This window comes from Grammomys surdaster, unplaced genomic scaffold (genome assembly GCF_004785775.1).
Source record: "Grammomys surdaster isolate TR1022 unplaced genomic scaffold, NIH_TR_1.0 126185, whole genome shotgun sequence".
In the NCBI taxonomy this organism is placed as follows: domain Eukaryota; kingdom Metazoa; phylum Chordata; class Mammalia; order Rodentia; family Muridae; genus Grammomys; species Grammomys surdaster.
Genome location: NW_021620991.1, coordinates 3,688,908 through 3,703,663, shown reverse-complemented (window position 1 = coordinate 3,703,663; position 14,756 = coordinate 3,688,908).

Sequence of the window (14,756 nt, the reverse complement as noted above, 5' to 3'; positions counted from 1 at the left end):
TGCACTTTGAAACTCCATTGTGGCCCTGGTTCTGAGCACACAGAGACATGACACCCAAAGCCAAAGACCCCCTCAGCTCAGGTTCTGTGCTGCTGAACACTGGAGCAACAATGTTTTTACTGCACATACAAGGTTTCCTACCCGTACACAATCAGAACAGTCTAATTCAGAAAACAGGGCTTTACAAAGTCTTCTACTGGGGCTCCTGGGCATACAAGCACCAAATCTGTGTGGCCTTAGGTCAGACTGTGTCAGAGTGTTTGGTTTTTAAAGTGGCTGTCTGAGTTGCTGACTTGAATCCCATAAGAAAGAAATGTTCAATGTATTTTGATTTTGGATTAGGGTGGAGTTTTCAACCATTTCTGAAATGACCCCTGTGGTGGTTTGAGTATGCCTAGCCCAGGCAATGGCACTATTTAAAGATGTGGCCTTGTTGGAGTAGGTGTAGCCTTGTTGGAGTAGGTGTGTCACCGTGGGTGTGGGCTTTAAGACCCTCCTCCTAGCTGCCTGGAAGCCAGTCTTCTGCTAGCAGCCTTCAGAAGAAAATCTAGAACTCTCAGCTCCCCCTGCACCATGCCTGCCTGGATGCTGCCATGCTCCTGCCCTGATGATAATGGACTGAACCCTTGTACTTGTAAACCAGTCCCAATTAAATGTTGTCCTTTGTAAGAGTTGCATTGGTCATGGTGTCTGTTCTTAGCAGTTAAGCCCTAAGACAACCCCAAATATATCTCACTTTGTACTATGTACTTATACCAAACAGGCCTCTCAGTATTGATATGTTTATAAAGTCAAAGGATCAGTAATTTGGAAGAACATTGACGATGGGCTACAACCTGCAACATCAAACATCCAGCTAAGGCTTCTTCATGTGGAAGTAAGCAGAGCTCATTTATTACACAAATATGCTTCTATCTTTAGTAAATGGTAACATTGTATGCATACCAAAGAATTATTTTCAAATAAATATCCCGAGGGCTGGAGAGCTGGCTGGCTTAGCAGTTAAGAACATCTGTTGCTCATGCAGAGGACCTGGGTTTGGTTCTCGGCACACATATGATGGCTCACAGTTCTGGGAAACCTGATGCCCTCTTCTGGCTTCCACAGGCACCAGGTATGCAGGTGATTTATGGGCATGTGTGTAGGCAAAGCACTCATACACATTAGATCAGATAGATAGATAGATGGATAGATAGATAGATAGATAGATAGAAATAACAAATAGATTGATAGATGATAGATAGATAGAAAATAGATACATAGATATATAGATACATACATACATAGATAGATACATAGATAAATGATAGATAGAAATTTAGATAGATAGATAGATATCATTTCTTTTTTTTTAAAAAAAATTGGGCCCATCACATCATTCCATCATAGGAAAGGGAGGGCCTTACAAGGCCCCACCCCTTCCTGAATCTATAGGTGGTGAAGTTACTAGGACACACAGACATTTTCTTTCTTTTTTCTTTTTCTTTTTTTTTTTTTTTTTTTTTGGTTTTTTTTCTGTATAGCCCTGGCTGTCCTGGAACTCACTCTGTAGACCAGGCAGGCCTCGAACTCAGAGATCTGCCTGCCTCTGCCTCCCAAGTGCTGGGATTAAAGGCGTGCGCCACCACCACCTGGCCTTCTTTTTCTTTTTCTTTTTCTTTTTTCTTCTTCTTTTTTTTTTTTTGGTATTTCAAGACAGGGTTTCTCTGTGTAACCATCCCTGGCTGTTCTGGACTCACTTTGTAGACCAGGCTGGCCTTGAATTCACAGACATCCATCTGCCTGCCTCTGCCTCCCAAGTTGTTAGGATTAACTGTGTGTGCCAGCAAGACAGACATGTTCTTTAGTAGTGTAGCCACTGGTAAGTTACCCATACTCCTATAAATAACCCCTCACCCCAGCTACTTTAAATAAATCCAATTAAACTCAATGGTTCACAGAGTCGGGGAAGAGAGGGGTAGAAGGAGGCGTAGTTGCAAAAGGAAGGAGATAATTGGGAGAGAAGGCGGGAGCGAGAGGCTAAGACGGGCTGAATACAATCAAAATACATTATGTACACATATGGAAACGTCGTGATGAGATACAAGACTGTGTATAACAGTATATGCTAATAAAAACTTTTTAAAAGATTTCTGGGGTGGGAAGAGTCATGAGGGGAGAAGCCTGAGGATCCTCGGCTGAGGCAATAGAAATTGCTTCTCTCCAGTTTCTGCAGGCTGAAAATGCAATTCTAGGTGTTGGCACAACTGTGCTCTTTCTGGCTCTGCAGGACGGTTCCTCCTGAGTCTTCCATTTCTGCTGCTTGCCTGGTGTCTCTTGGCCTCTAGCTGGATTGCTTCTGCCTGCCGCGCAGCCAGCTTCTCCCTGCGTGTCTCCGCACCCCCTTCCCTCTGCCTGTGCCTGTGTCCAAGTTTCCCACTTTGTAAGGACGCCACTCAGTTTGGAGTAGGGCCCACTCCAGTGACCTCATTTTAATTTGATTACTTTAAAAGGTCCTAGTTTCTAACACACCCAGGCACTGGGTGTTAGGAATTCCTTCAAGGTTTGAATTTGGGGGTCAATCTAGAATAGCCTGTTCCCAAGAAGCTTATATCCTGTTAAGTGAGATTAGATAACCCCAAACGTGAGAAGGCTATACCAAAGCTTCTAGACCTTCACATTGTTGTCCATATAATCGTGTCTTATGGTGAGTATTCTGTGCATTGTATGGACCCTGGAAAGGATTTCTGGTCTCCACCCACCACATGCGCGCATGCGCACAGGCGGTGTGGCACTCTCAAAGGAACCTCAATACCAGATGTCCTCTTAGGGAACAAAAATCACACACACACAGCAGTAGAAGCACCTTGTACCCAGTGGAATGCAGGCCAAGTTTCTCAACACTGTAAGAAGACTGAACACTCGGGAGAGGCCCAGGTAATCAGAGCAACGAACCCCGATCGATTCTCCGCAGGTCTGAACGCAGACATCGATCCATTCAACAAGTATTCGCCCAAGTACCAAGTATGTTTCAAGGCTGATATGGGAACTGCAGGAAAAGCATCGGACAAAGGAGATGGTTTAAATCTCTGTCTTCACTATCATACATTTCAGTGGGAAGACAGTAAATAAAAATATATAGTACAACAGGCTGTGGTGTACGTGAATGAGGGAAAGCGGCGTGGCAAGGGAGAAGAATGTCAAGTGTCACGAGGGGGCAGTGCTGACATGTACAGCTGGTGGCCTAAAAGAGACTCAGATGGAACGGACCTAGGAGGAGAGGGCCCTTAAGCCACAGAGCAGCTCCTGAGGAAAGTCTTGTAAGGATTGAGAGCCTGGAATCCCTAAAAAGCAGGAGGCAGAGCCTGAAGAGGGGATGATGGGAGGAACCTGGGAATAGTCAACGGGGAAAGGTGGGAAGGGCACAATGGTCCCCTCTTCTCCATGTTCCAAGACATCAGTGGGTGCCTCAACCAGCACAGTATCGACCTCTGCATACACCAGGAGGCTTCCTGTATATTGACACCACGGTCAAGTTGATTGGTCAGGGCTGGAGAGATGGCTCATCAACTCTGCTCTACGAGCACTGACTGCTTTTGCAGTAGGTTAAGTTCATGGCATCCATGTAAGGCAGCTCACAACCGCCTGTAACTCTAGTTCCAGGGGATACAAAACCTTCTTCTGACTCCCCGGGCTCCCGAAGCATGTGGTGCTGATACACGCATCAGGCGCACACACGTGCACATACACTTAAAAATACAGTTTTTCGAAAGTTTAATTTGTGAATTAGGCCCAGTGAGACCCTGTCTCAGAAGGCACAGAGGGGGCGGGGGAATTACAATGGAGCTTAGTTGGCCCAGTGTTTGCCAAGCTTGCACAGAACCCTGGTTTTGTGTCCCCGGCACCATAGACACTGATTGTGGTGTTGCGCATTTGTGATTCCTCCTCTTGGGAAGTGAGACAAGAGAATCAGAAGTTCAAAGTCACTCTACAGTACAAAGCAAGACAGAACCCTATCATAAAGGCAGTTTGCAGCTGAAAGATGGCTCAGCAGTTAAGAGCACTGTTTGTTCTTCCAAAGGTCCCGAGTTCAATTCCCAGGAACCACATGGTGGCTCACAACCATCTGTAATGGAATCTGATGCCCTCTTCCGGTGTGTCTGAAGACAGCAACAGGGTACTTAAATAAATCTTCAAAAAAGGGGTTGGGGGGGGCTTGCAGCTAAGACTAAGGACCTGAGTTCAATCCCCAGGACCACACAATGAAAGGAGAGAACTCTCCTGTAAGTTACCCTCTGGCTACCACACAGACGCAGTGGTTTGCACTTTTGTGCGCGCGCGCGCACACACACACAAATGAATGTAAAAAAATTCATCACAATTGTAAAATTAAAACAATTACATTAGTAGACTGCTATGAGACTGTGTGAATGTGGCCTTTCTCACAAAGTACCTTACAGTGACCTCAGATTTCCTCCTGTGGTGACATGGGCTGTATGACAGAAGTGAGGTTCTGGGAAAGACATAGATGCAGTTCCTCCACGTGAGGTCACGTGATCGCTGTGCCGCGTGGTCACTAAGCTGACGATTGAAATGCAGCCTGCATGAAAGAGTGGATCCCACTGACAAAGGACGGGGGTCAGTCATGTCCTGGGTGAGACACAGTGGAAAGACTCAAGGTTTCATGCTACTGTATAGCTTCAAACTTGTTTACTTCAAATTTTGGGCCATGGTGGACCCCAGAGAACCTAAACCCCAAAGCAAATGACAGACAAAGGGGTTTTCTGTCATGGGTGGTTGGGAGGACGGAGCTCTGAGGGATCTGGGAAGCCAGACAAGCTGAGCCCCAGGCTTCCCCTACTCCCTACACATCATAACAGGAAGGGGCAGTTCAGCGTTGTGCTGCCGTGTTCTTCCCAGCCACGATGCTCTGCCTCCCCATGCCCCAGAGTAGCTAAGTACCCTCTGAGAGGGTGAGCCAAAAGAAACCTCCCCTCCTTCCAGTTGGTGCCTCCAGGCAGCTCACTACAGTGTGATGGCGGCCTGCGGCTGACTCTGAACATTTTTTCAAGTGTGTTTTGTAGGGTAGGGTACTGTATCTGTATGTGTGCAGAGGTCAGAGGTCAGAGGTCAGCACTGAGTCCTCAATTGCTCAACACCTTGTATTTTTTTTTAAATGCTTGTGGGTAATCTTCCTGCATGTATGTATGTGTACCTCATGTGTGTTGGTTGCCACAAGAACCCAGAAGGTGACATCAGACCCCCTGGAGTCCCAGGGGATTATAGATGGTAACTGTGAGCCACTATATGGGTGTCAGGAATTGAACCTGGGTCCTCTGCAAGAGCAGGCAGTCCTCTTAATGGCTGAGCCACCTCTTAAGCTTCTAACAGCCCCTTATTTTTTGAGACAGGATCTCTCACTGAACCTGAGGCTTCCAGATTTGGCTAAACTGACTGACCAGCTCTCCCTGGTACTGGGATCATGAGGTTGCACCACACAGTGTATTATATGGTAGCTGAGGATCAGGTCTCAGCTCCTCCTGTTTCTCTAGCCTCATGCTTTGGTGACAGCTATGTCCCCAGCCCCCAGCGACATTTATTTATTTATTTATTTATTTATTTATTTATTTTTCAATTTTTTTTTTTTGGAGCCAAGATCTTACTCTGTATCCCTGGTTATTGCAAAACTTGTTGTGTGAAGCGGGCTACCTCCCACTCATAGATCTAGTTGCTTCTGCTTCCATGTGCGGAGATTAGAGACATAGACGACCACGCCTGGTATACAATCCTACGCACTTAGTATATCCCCACAGCTGTCTTTGGGACCTGGGTGTCAGTCCTGGGACTCTTCAGCACTGATACAGCAGAACCAGGGACAAGTTGACCTAAAGTTAGTGTTCTGAATGTCCCCCTTTCCAGAGAGTGTTCGGATTATGCCCCTTGTGATGGTGGGGCTAATGGTGGCTCCATTTGCTCTGAAAAAAAAAAAATAATCTAACATCACCCCACCTTGGGCTCACTTCCTCTGCCATAAGAATTGCCAGGTGGCCTCTCTCTCTCTTCTAATCTGTGTGTGCCTACGTACACATTCGTACAGACGAATGCGGGTACGCATGCATCGCATCTATACCTGCCACAGCTAGCTGGTTCGTGAGCTTTAGGGGACTCCCCTGTCACACCCCCTCACAGGGATGTGCACTGCCTCCTCAGCATGAGGTGAGTTCTGGGGGTTCACACTCGGTCCTCATGTGTGTTCATTAAGTGCATTTACCTCTGAGCCACCAAAGTGGCATCCCTTACAAAGATGTAGACCTTTGATGACTCTGAAGCTCAGGAGGTGTGGTGCAGTGGTTGGAATAGGAGTGTCGCCCACCCCCAGAGCCCCAGAGGCTTATAGACTTGAATGCTTAGTCATCGGTGACTGGAACTTCTTGAGAAGGATTAGGAGGTGTGGCCTTGTAGGGGAAGTATGTCACTGAAGATAGGCTTAAAAGTTCAAGCCAGTCCCATTCTCTCTCTCTCTCTCTCTCTCTCTCTCTCTCTCTCTCTCTCTCTCTCTCTCTTTCTCTCTCTCTCTCTCTCTCTCCCCCCCTCCTGCCTTCAGATCCCGATGTAGAAGTCTCCACTAGTCCTCCAGCACATCTCTGCCTGGATGCTGCCATACTTCCTGCCATGATGATAATGGACTGAACCTCTGAATCTGTAAGCCAGCCCAATGAAATGTTTCCCTTTATAAGAGTGGCTGTGGTCATGGTGTCTCTTCACAGCAATAGAATACTGAGACAGTGGCCCGTCTTTACCTGAGTTCCTTTGCCCCAACGCCATTCCTAGAAACGCTTCCCACAGGCTCATGGATTTGAACACTTGGCTGGCAGGTGCTGGTGTTGGTGGGGGAGGTTTAGGGGCGGGTGCAGCCTTGTTGAAGGGAGTGTGTTGGTGGGGGCAGGATTCGAGAGCTGGGGGCCGTGCCTACTCATAGTTCACTCTCTGCTTGAGGGTTGAAGGTGTGAGCTTGGAGCTGTCTGTTTCCATGGACATGCCTCTGCTCTGCCGTCATGGACTCTTATCCCTATGACTCCATAAGCCAAGTAAAATGCTGCCTTGGTTATGGTGTTTTATCCCAGCAACAGGAAGGTAGCTATAACAAGGACTGACTAGAGTCTGTCTCTGTTGTGACCAGAAGCCTGAGCAGGTGGCGAGCAATAAAAAGCAGATGTCCACTAGGGGTTGTGAGTGGTGCGTGTACACAGCCTGAGGTTCACGTTCCTCTTCTGATGCACAAATGACACCTCTAGATTGGTCAAGACTCTGGCTATGACCGTGCCCACTGGGATTCCTGTCTCGCCCACCCTGTGGGGACCATCTGCTTATTTATAGCAAATCTCCCCTTACCTGTTGACATTTCCACGCACATGCCAAAGCCGAGAGAAAGCCGGAAGCAGGAGGGAGATGGGGATCTGGGGTATTGGGGGTGGGCACCACCATTCATGAGCTGGGCAGGCTGGCATATGGTTAGAGACCAGGGAGTCGGAGATACCCATCCCAAAGTCCCCAGGGGTGTACTCACAATGAATGGGATACAGCGACAGACGAAAACAATGGTGCTTGGTTTCATTCTGAAGTTTACACGTACATCGGCCACCGGTCTACCCTGGCCTTTTGTATCCATGGAAACCAGTTATGATGCTACAGAAGAGGATGCTGGCTAGAGCAAGGGAGGAACAGCAGCAACGGAAATGAGCTGTGGGCAGCGGGAAAGACGGGGGACCCCCGGGAGCTGCCCCTGGGGCTGTGGAAGGCAGAGGGAGCCTGGAGAGAACCAAGGACAAAGCTGGGACCCAGGTAGAGCCGACGTCTTAGGTTTACTTTTTACTGCTGGGATAAACGCCATGGCCAGAAGCAACTTGGGGAGGAGGGAGTTTATTTTACACACCCAGATCACAATCAATCACAAAACTAGGCAGAAGTGCAAGCGGGAACTTGGAGTCCGAAACTGAAGCAGAGGCCATGGGGAGTGCAGCTTACTGGCTTGCTCCTCAGATTGCTCAGCCTGCTTTCTTATAACACCCAGGATCACCAGCCTAGGGATGGCGCCACCCAAAGTGGGCTGTGCCCTCTCAATCAGGCAAGCTAGACAGGGGTGACCCACACTTTTAGTCCCAGCACTCAAGAAGCAGAGGCAGGCAAATCTCTGAGTTTGTGGCCAGCGTGGTCTACACAGCAAGTTCCAGGATAGCCTGGGCTACACAGAGAAATCCTGTCTCAAAACCAAAGTGGGGAGGGGGAAAAAAAGGAAATTAAGAAAGTGCTCCATAAAAAAATAAATAAATAAAATAAAATAAATAAATTTAAAAAAAAAAAGAAAGTGCTACATAGGTTTGCGTATAGGCCAATCTGATGGAGGCATTTTCTCCATTGAGGTTTGTAGCAGGAACTGCTGGTCGCCTCTATGTAAATGTGGGGGGCGGGGTGCACAGCGGGAAAAGGATCTCCTGCAAGAGGACCCAATTGAGGACTGCTTGAGAGACCAGGGGTTGCTGGTGCAGACAAACAAACAAACAAACAAACATAAGCAGCCAGTGCAGTCACTCATCCTGGGTTTAATTACGAAGGTCCGGACAGCCGGGCGGTGCACGCCTGCACCTTTCTGCTTTATTTTCAAGATTAAAAATAACAGCAGAGTCTTTTCTCTGATCACAGGAAAAGGGCTCTCTGCATGGAGCAGTGTGCTGGAGGACAGAGGTCATACTTGAGAAAAGGTGCCAAGTCTGGGTATCAAGCAGGACTACGATCCTTCAGAAGGTTGTGGAAGAGACTCTTTCTTGCCTCTTCCTGGTTCTGGGGGCAAATGTCCTTGGCTTCAGGTCACATTTCTCCTATCTCTGCCTCTGGTTCCCAACAGCCTTCACCCCCAAGTCCTTTCCTTACAAGAACTCTTATCATTAGATTTAAGGTCACCCCTAAAATCCAGGGTGATTCAATCTTGAGGTCCTTAGTGATATTTGCAGAAATGTTGCCAAATTAGAATCTAATCCTGGGGTCAGGACTGAGATGTACCCTCGGAATGCCAACCTCCAATCCACTGCCTCTTCTACCAGGGGTCTTTATCTGACAGCTTTGGTAGTTGGCAACATAAGCGTGCACGGGTGACCCTCTGAGCCTCAAGGCTTCGGCTGATTTCAGAGGAATCGAGAGACCAGTTCCTACTATTCTAAGACCCGGGTATGGCAAGGAAGCCTGCACATTGCCGTGGTGATTCCAAACACTGAAACTTTGACCTCTTTGTTCGTTTGCCTGTTTACCAGAACCTCGTGGGCGACTTCTGGAGGTGTGCCTAGCTGGAGATGAGGACTCCCTTTGGCCTTCCTTGAGAAAATGTATCTGTGAATCCTTGGATCCACCCCCCCCTCAAATGACCCATGCCGTTGGCTTAGCAACCGGCTTATACTTCCAACACAATCAGAAAGGGTTCAGAGTGAGAAGGATCGAAGAATTAGGGGGAGGCAGAAATGCTCTTACACTTACCAGCCTCCACCTCTCCAACTCAGAAGAGATTCTGAGAGTGCCATACTCCACAGAGAAGGGGGTGGGGGCTGTACTCGCGGCTTGCCATGATTGATATGACCCTGCTAAGCCCCTATCTAGTTCTGGGAGCGGGCACAGAAGGACTAGGCAGCAGGAGAAGCTGAATAATCTTGGAGAAGCCCCCACTTTGGTGGCCCCTCGTGGGGCCTTCCTGTGGGGAAGCAGGTAACTGTGAAACCTCGGGCAAGTTCATTAGCTTGTCAGCCTTGGACAGGGTTTTGGCGAAGGGTTCTGGTGGTAATTTTCTTCTCTGTGAAATAAAGACCAGGGTGACAAGCCGCCTGTTAGTACATCCATCACTGCCTTCAGGACTCAGCGTTGTGCCTCCAGGAGCATGCTGGGCCCTTGTGTAGCATGCTGTGCCCTAAGCACATGGTGGCTTTGCGGTTGTGGCACTGAGCCCCTGAGAACCTACCAGTTAGGAGAATGTGGAAGAAAACCCCTTTGACTGCCATAGCAGAAGCACTCTCTGTTCCTGTGAACTGCAGGGCCTAAGGCATCTTCTCGGGCCAAGAATACTTGTAGTGCCCAGGCCCTGTAAGACCGATCAGCTTAATGCTAGAAACCAGGACAGGAAAGTAAAGCCGGGTGGAATTTTAACATCCTGTTAGATGGAAGGGGAAGGGGAAGGGGAGGGGAGGGGAGGGGAGGGAGAGGAAAGGGAGGGGAGGGGGGAGGGGAAGGAGAGGGAGAGGGAATAGGGAGGGAGAGGGAGAAGAAGGGGAGGGAGAAGGAGAGGGAAGGGAGGGAGAGGGGGAAGAAGAGGAGGGAGAAGAAGGGTAGGGAGAAAGAAGGGAAGGAGAGGGAAGGAAGGGAGAGGGAAGAGAGGGAGAGGGAGGGAGGCAGGGAGACAGAGACAGAGACAGAGACAGAGGATGTATGTGTACCCCTGTGTCCAGATGTGTGCACACTGAGGCCAGCTGCCAGTGTCCTCCTTTTTCACTCTCCACCTTATTTTTTGAGACTGTGCCTCTCACTGAATCTGGAGCTTGCTAATAGAGCTGCCCAGCAAGCTCCAGGGAAGCGCCTGCCTCTTGCTCCCCACTGTTGAGATCAGAGGCGGCACCTGGCTTTTGACTGGGTGCAGGGGATCTGAACTCACACCTCACACTTGCACGCTAACGCATGGCCACGTGAATTTTCTACAGACTAAGAATACAGACTAAGAGTGTAGCCACACTTGCCACACAAACGGTCTCTCTCGGGACAAGCATCTGAGAGGGGTGCCTTTTCCCACAAATCTTTCCCCCTCTCTAACTAAACCTCCATGAGCAGTTTTCTTTGCCCAGTTCTGCTCTCTGGGCCCACAAGTCTGCCCTCTGCTGGTGAAGGGACGCCTAAGCAGTTCCACAAATAGGAAGCAGGTTTTGGCCCCTGTGCAATCTCCTTATCTCAAACTCAGAGATGTTATCTGGGAGTCGGAGTGTTGAGGGGATGGCATAATATTCCCCTGCCTCAGGGGATCACAGATAACATCTTTCCACACCACATACCCCCAAGGAATTATAAAGTAAAGCCCACGTTATCAAAAGCAGCTAAAAGTCCTCTGAAACGTCATCCATACAAATTAATCTAAAAGAGAGAAAATAAATATCCGGGAAGCCAGCGGTGAAAAGGGACCACCCGAGTCTAGGTCCCTACTCCTCTGCTCGGATGCCCATGGACTTCACTTCTCCAAGCCTAGCTTGCTTAAATGTAAGATGAGGCCGTTCATAATGACGTCAGAATTGTTGAAAAGATTACATGAGGTCGCTAATCAAGTAGCACCTGGCACAGTAGCAAACGGTCTTGACAGAGCACGCCAAGCTTTTCCTTTCAGGGTTAGGGACGCAGGTCAGTGGTAGAGCATCTGCTATAGCATGCCCAAGGCTCTGGGTTCAATGTCAGCACCACACCACACACACACCACACCACACACACACCACACCACACACACACACACACACACACACACCACACCACACCACACCACACACAAACACACACACACCACACCACACACACACAAAGATTTCCTGTTTCGTTTCATTTTAGAAGCTGCTAAATGTTGAGGAGACACTACAGGAGGAGATACTGAGTGGGGAAATGGTCTCCGGTCTCTGGACAGCTTCACTGTCCCCAGCCTAGGAGACTTTGCTTAACTAGAAGCAGGGTATGCATATGGATGGTGACAGCTAATTCTGATGTTCAATTGGATGGGTTTAGGATCTCTACAGAAACCAAGCTCTAGGTGTATCTGTGAGGGACTACACAGACTAAGTTAACTGAGGTTAGAGACTCCTCCTGATTGTGGGAATTGCCATCCGCTTCCGCCCTGGACTGAATAAAGAGTAGGAAGAGGAGTGGAGAGGTGGCTACGTTACAGCACTCATGGCTCCTTCAGAGAACCTGTTGGTTTCTTACAGCCATGTCATGTGGCTCACAACCGCCAGTAACAAATCTTTTCTTAGTGAGAAAGCAAGCTGGACACCAGCATGCATCTCTCAGCTTCCTGACTGCAGCTGAGGTGTGCCCAGCCGCCTCCCCTTCCAGCTGTGGTGTGCCCAGCGCCTCCCTCTCCTGCCACAGCGCCTTCCCTGCCAGGATGACTGGTAGTACCTTCAAACTGTGAGCCAGAATGGCCCTTTCAGGACATTTCTTTGAATTGTGTCACAGCGGTGGAAAAGTAACTAGCCTAGGGAGAGACCTCCTCCTGGGACTTCTGTCACAAGTGGAGAGTGCTGCTTCTGGAAGGCAGAGTGCAGGCAGACACCGGGGATAGTTAGCATCACCAAGGCATGTGCGGGACTCAGCAGAGCTGGAGATGAAACCCCACTCCTCCTTAGGAAAGATGTCTTCATCTGTCATAGGGACCAAAACCACTTCCCTAAAGCAGGGCCCAAGCTGGGAGAACCAGGTCAGGTGCACACTGAACAACGGTGACACTCCGGGGATTCTAGAACATTCTACTGCTGACTTCTCAGCAGCACTTCTGCTTGTAGCTTGGCTTTCTAGGTGACAGTAAGGACAGAAATTTGAAGTCTCTGGATTCAAGAGCTCCCAGAGGTCAGAGCGCCAAAACCATCCCTCTCCATCCTTCCTCCCGCCTCTCTCCCCGACCTGTCTGCCTGCCTGCCAGTCTGTCTTCCATGCATGCACATGTAAAAGCAGAAGTCATTGTCAGACATCTTCCTCCATTCCTCTCCACGTTGTTTTTTTGAGACACTAAACCTAGAGCTCGCTCTCTTGGCTAAGCGGCTGGCCGAGCACGGGGAGCCACCTGTTTCTGTGTATTCTCAGCGCTGGGATCATCAAGTGTGCTTGCCACACCCAACTTTCACATGGACACCAGAAACTCAAACCCGGGTGCTTGTGCTTGAGTGGCAAACACCACCCACTAAGCATTTCCCTAGTCCCTATATTTATTTTTGTTTTATTTATTTTATGTGTTTGTATGTTCTGCCTGCATGTATATCAGGCTTTGTACCCGTAGGGGTCAGAAGAAGATGAAGGATCCCCTAGAACTGCAGCTACAGACAGTTGTGAGCTATCAGGGGGTGCTGGGAATTGAACCCAGGTCTTCTGGTAGAGAAGCCAGTGTTCTTAACTTCTGAGCCATCTCTCCAGCCCCATTAGTCCCTGTGTTTGATGGTAATAAAGTATACAGGACATAACTTGCTGTCTTAGCACCTTTTATTAGTTTTTTGTTTGTTTGTTTGTTTGCTTGTTTGTTTGTTGGAGGCAGTTCTCACTTTGTAGCCCAGGCAGGCCTCCTACACACAGTCCTCTTGCCTGGGATCAGAGGTGTTCTAGCCCAGGTTGGCCTCTTATACAGTCCTTTTGCCTGGGACCACGGGTATGCCATTGTAAGCCTCATGAGCCTGCACTTCAGCAGCTAAGTCCACTTCATGTGTCACCAGCATCCGGGACACCTCACCTTGCATATCCAGACTCCGGACTCATTCAACAGCTTTTTCCAGACTCTCGCCTTTCAAGAACCCCAAATATTTTAGTAAAATATATGATGTAAAATCAAAATACAAACTAATCAGCCAACATAAAAGTTGGAAGTTTTTCAGTTAAAAGGAAACATTTTTCAAACCCAACCTAGCTTTGTGAATAATGTAAAGTTGCCTTGAAGGTCTCTGGTTGGAACTCCCACTTGGTAGGGAAGGGAGGTGGTCAGCGCTGTGGTCCAGATGTCAGTGCTTATCTTAGTCAAATGCTGGAACCCTAGCCCAGGGCAATGGAATTGGGAGCAAAGCTTTTGTTCCTATAGAAAAGCACCAGAGAGGTCCTTTACCTCTCCCTCAAGTGAGGAACACAGAGAAACAACTAACAACGAATGAGGAAGAGGGTCCCATCAGATATGGAATCTGCTATACCTATATTCCCTGTACTCTGGACACTGAGCAGGAAGATTCCTATGACCTTGAGGCCAACCTGGACTATATGGGGGAATTCCAGACCATCCTGGGCTAGAGTGAAAACCCATGTCTTTTTTTTTTTATTGTATTTTGGTGATTTTACTGCTTGTAGGTGTGTGTGAGGGCGTTGGATCCTCTGGAACCAGAGTTACAGACAGTTGTGAGCTGCCATGTGGGTGCTGGGAATTGATCCGGCCCTCTGGAAGAACAGCCAGTGCTCTTAACTGCTCAGCCATCTCTGCAGCCCCAGGAACCTGTGTCTTAAGGTAACAAGGCAGAGTTGGGAGAGGTGGCTCAGCAGTTAAGAGTTCTTTTTGCTCGTCCTGAGGACTCCAGTTTTATCCTAAGCACCCACGCAGCAGCTAACAATTGTCAGGAACTTCAATTCCAGGCAGATTTCTAAGTTCTAGGCCAGCCTGGTCTACAGAGGGAGTTCCGGGGCTACAAAGAAAGCTAGTCTCAAAATAAGCAACCAAACTAGCAAAACAAAACAGAACAACAACGTAAAGAAACAAACAAACAAACTGTTTTCCCCTAGTCTACTCGGTCCAGAACACCACCCAATCTTACAGGTGGTTTAATAACCAAAGATGATTCACCAAGGTGAGTCTAAGTATCACAGCACTCTGAGTGCCAGAGTCAGTAACAAAAAGAAGGGTTATTTTTTGTTTGCTTGTTTAGTTGTTTGGTTGGTTGATTTGTTTTGTTTTGTTGATACTGAGTCTCAGTCTATAGCTCTGGCTGTCCTGGGACTCTCTGTAGACCAGGCTGTCCTGGGACTCTCTG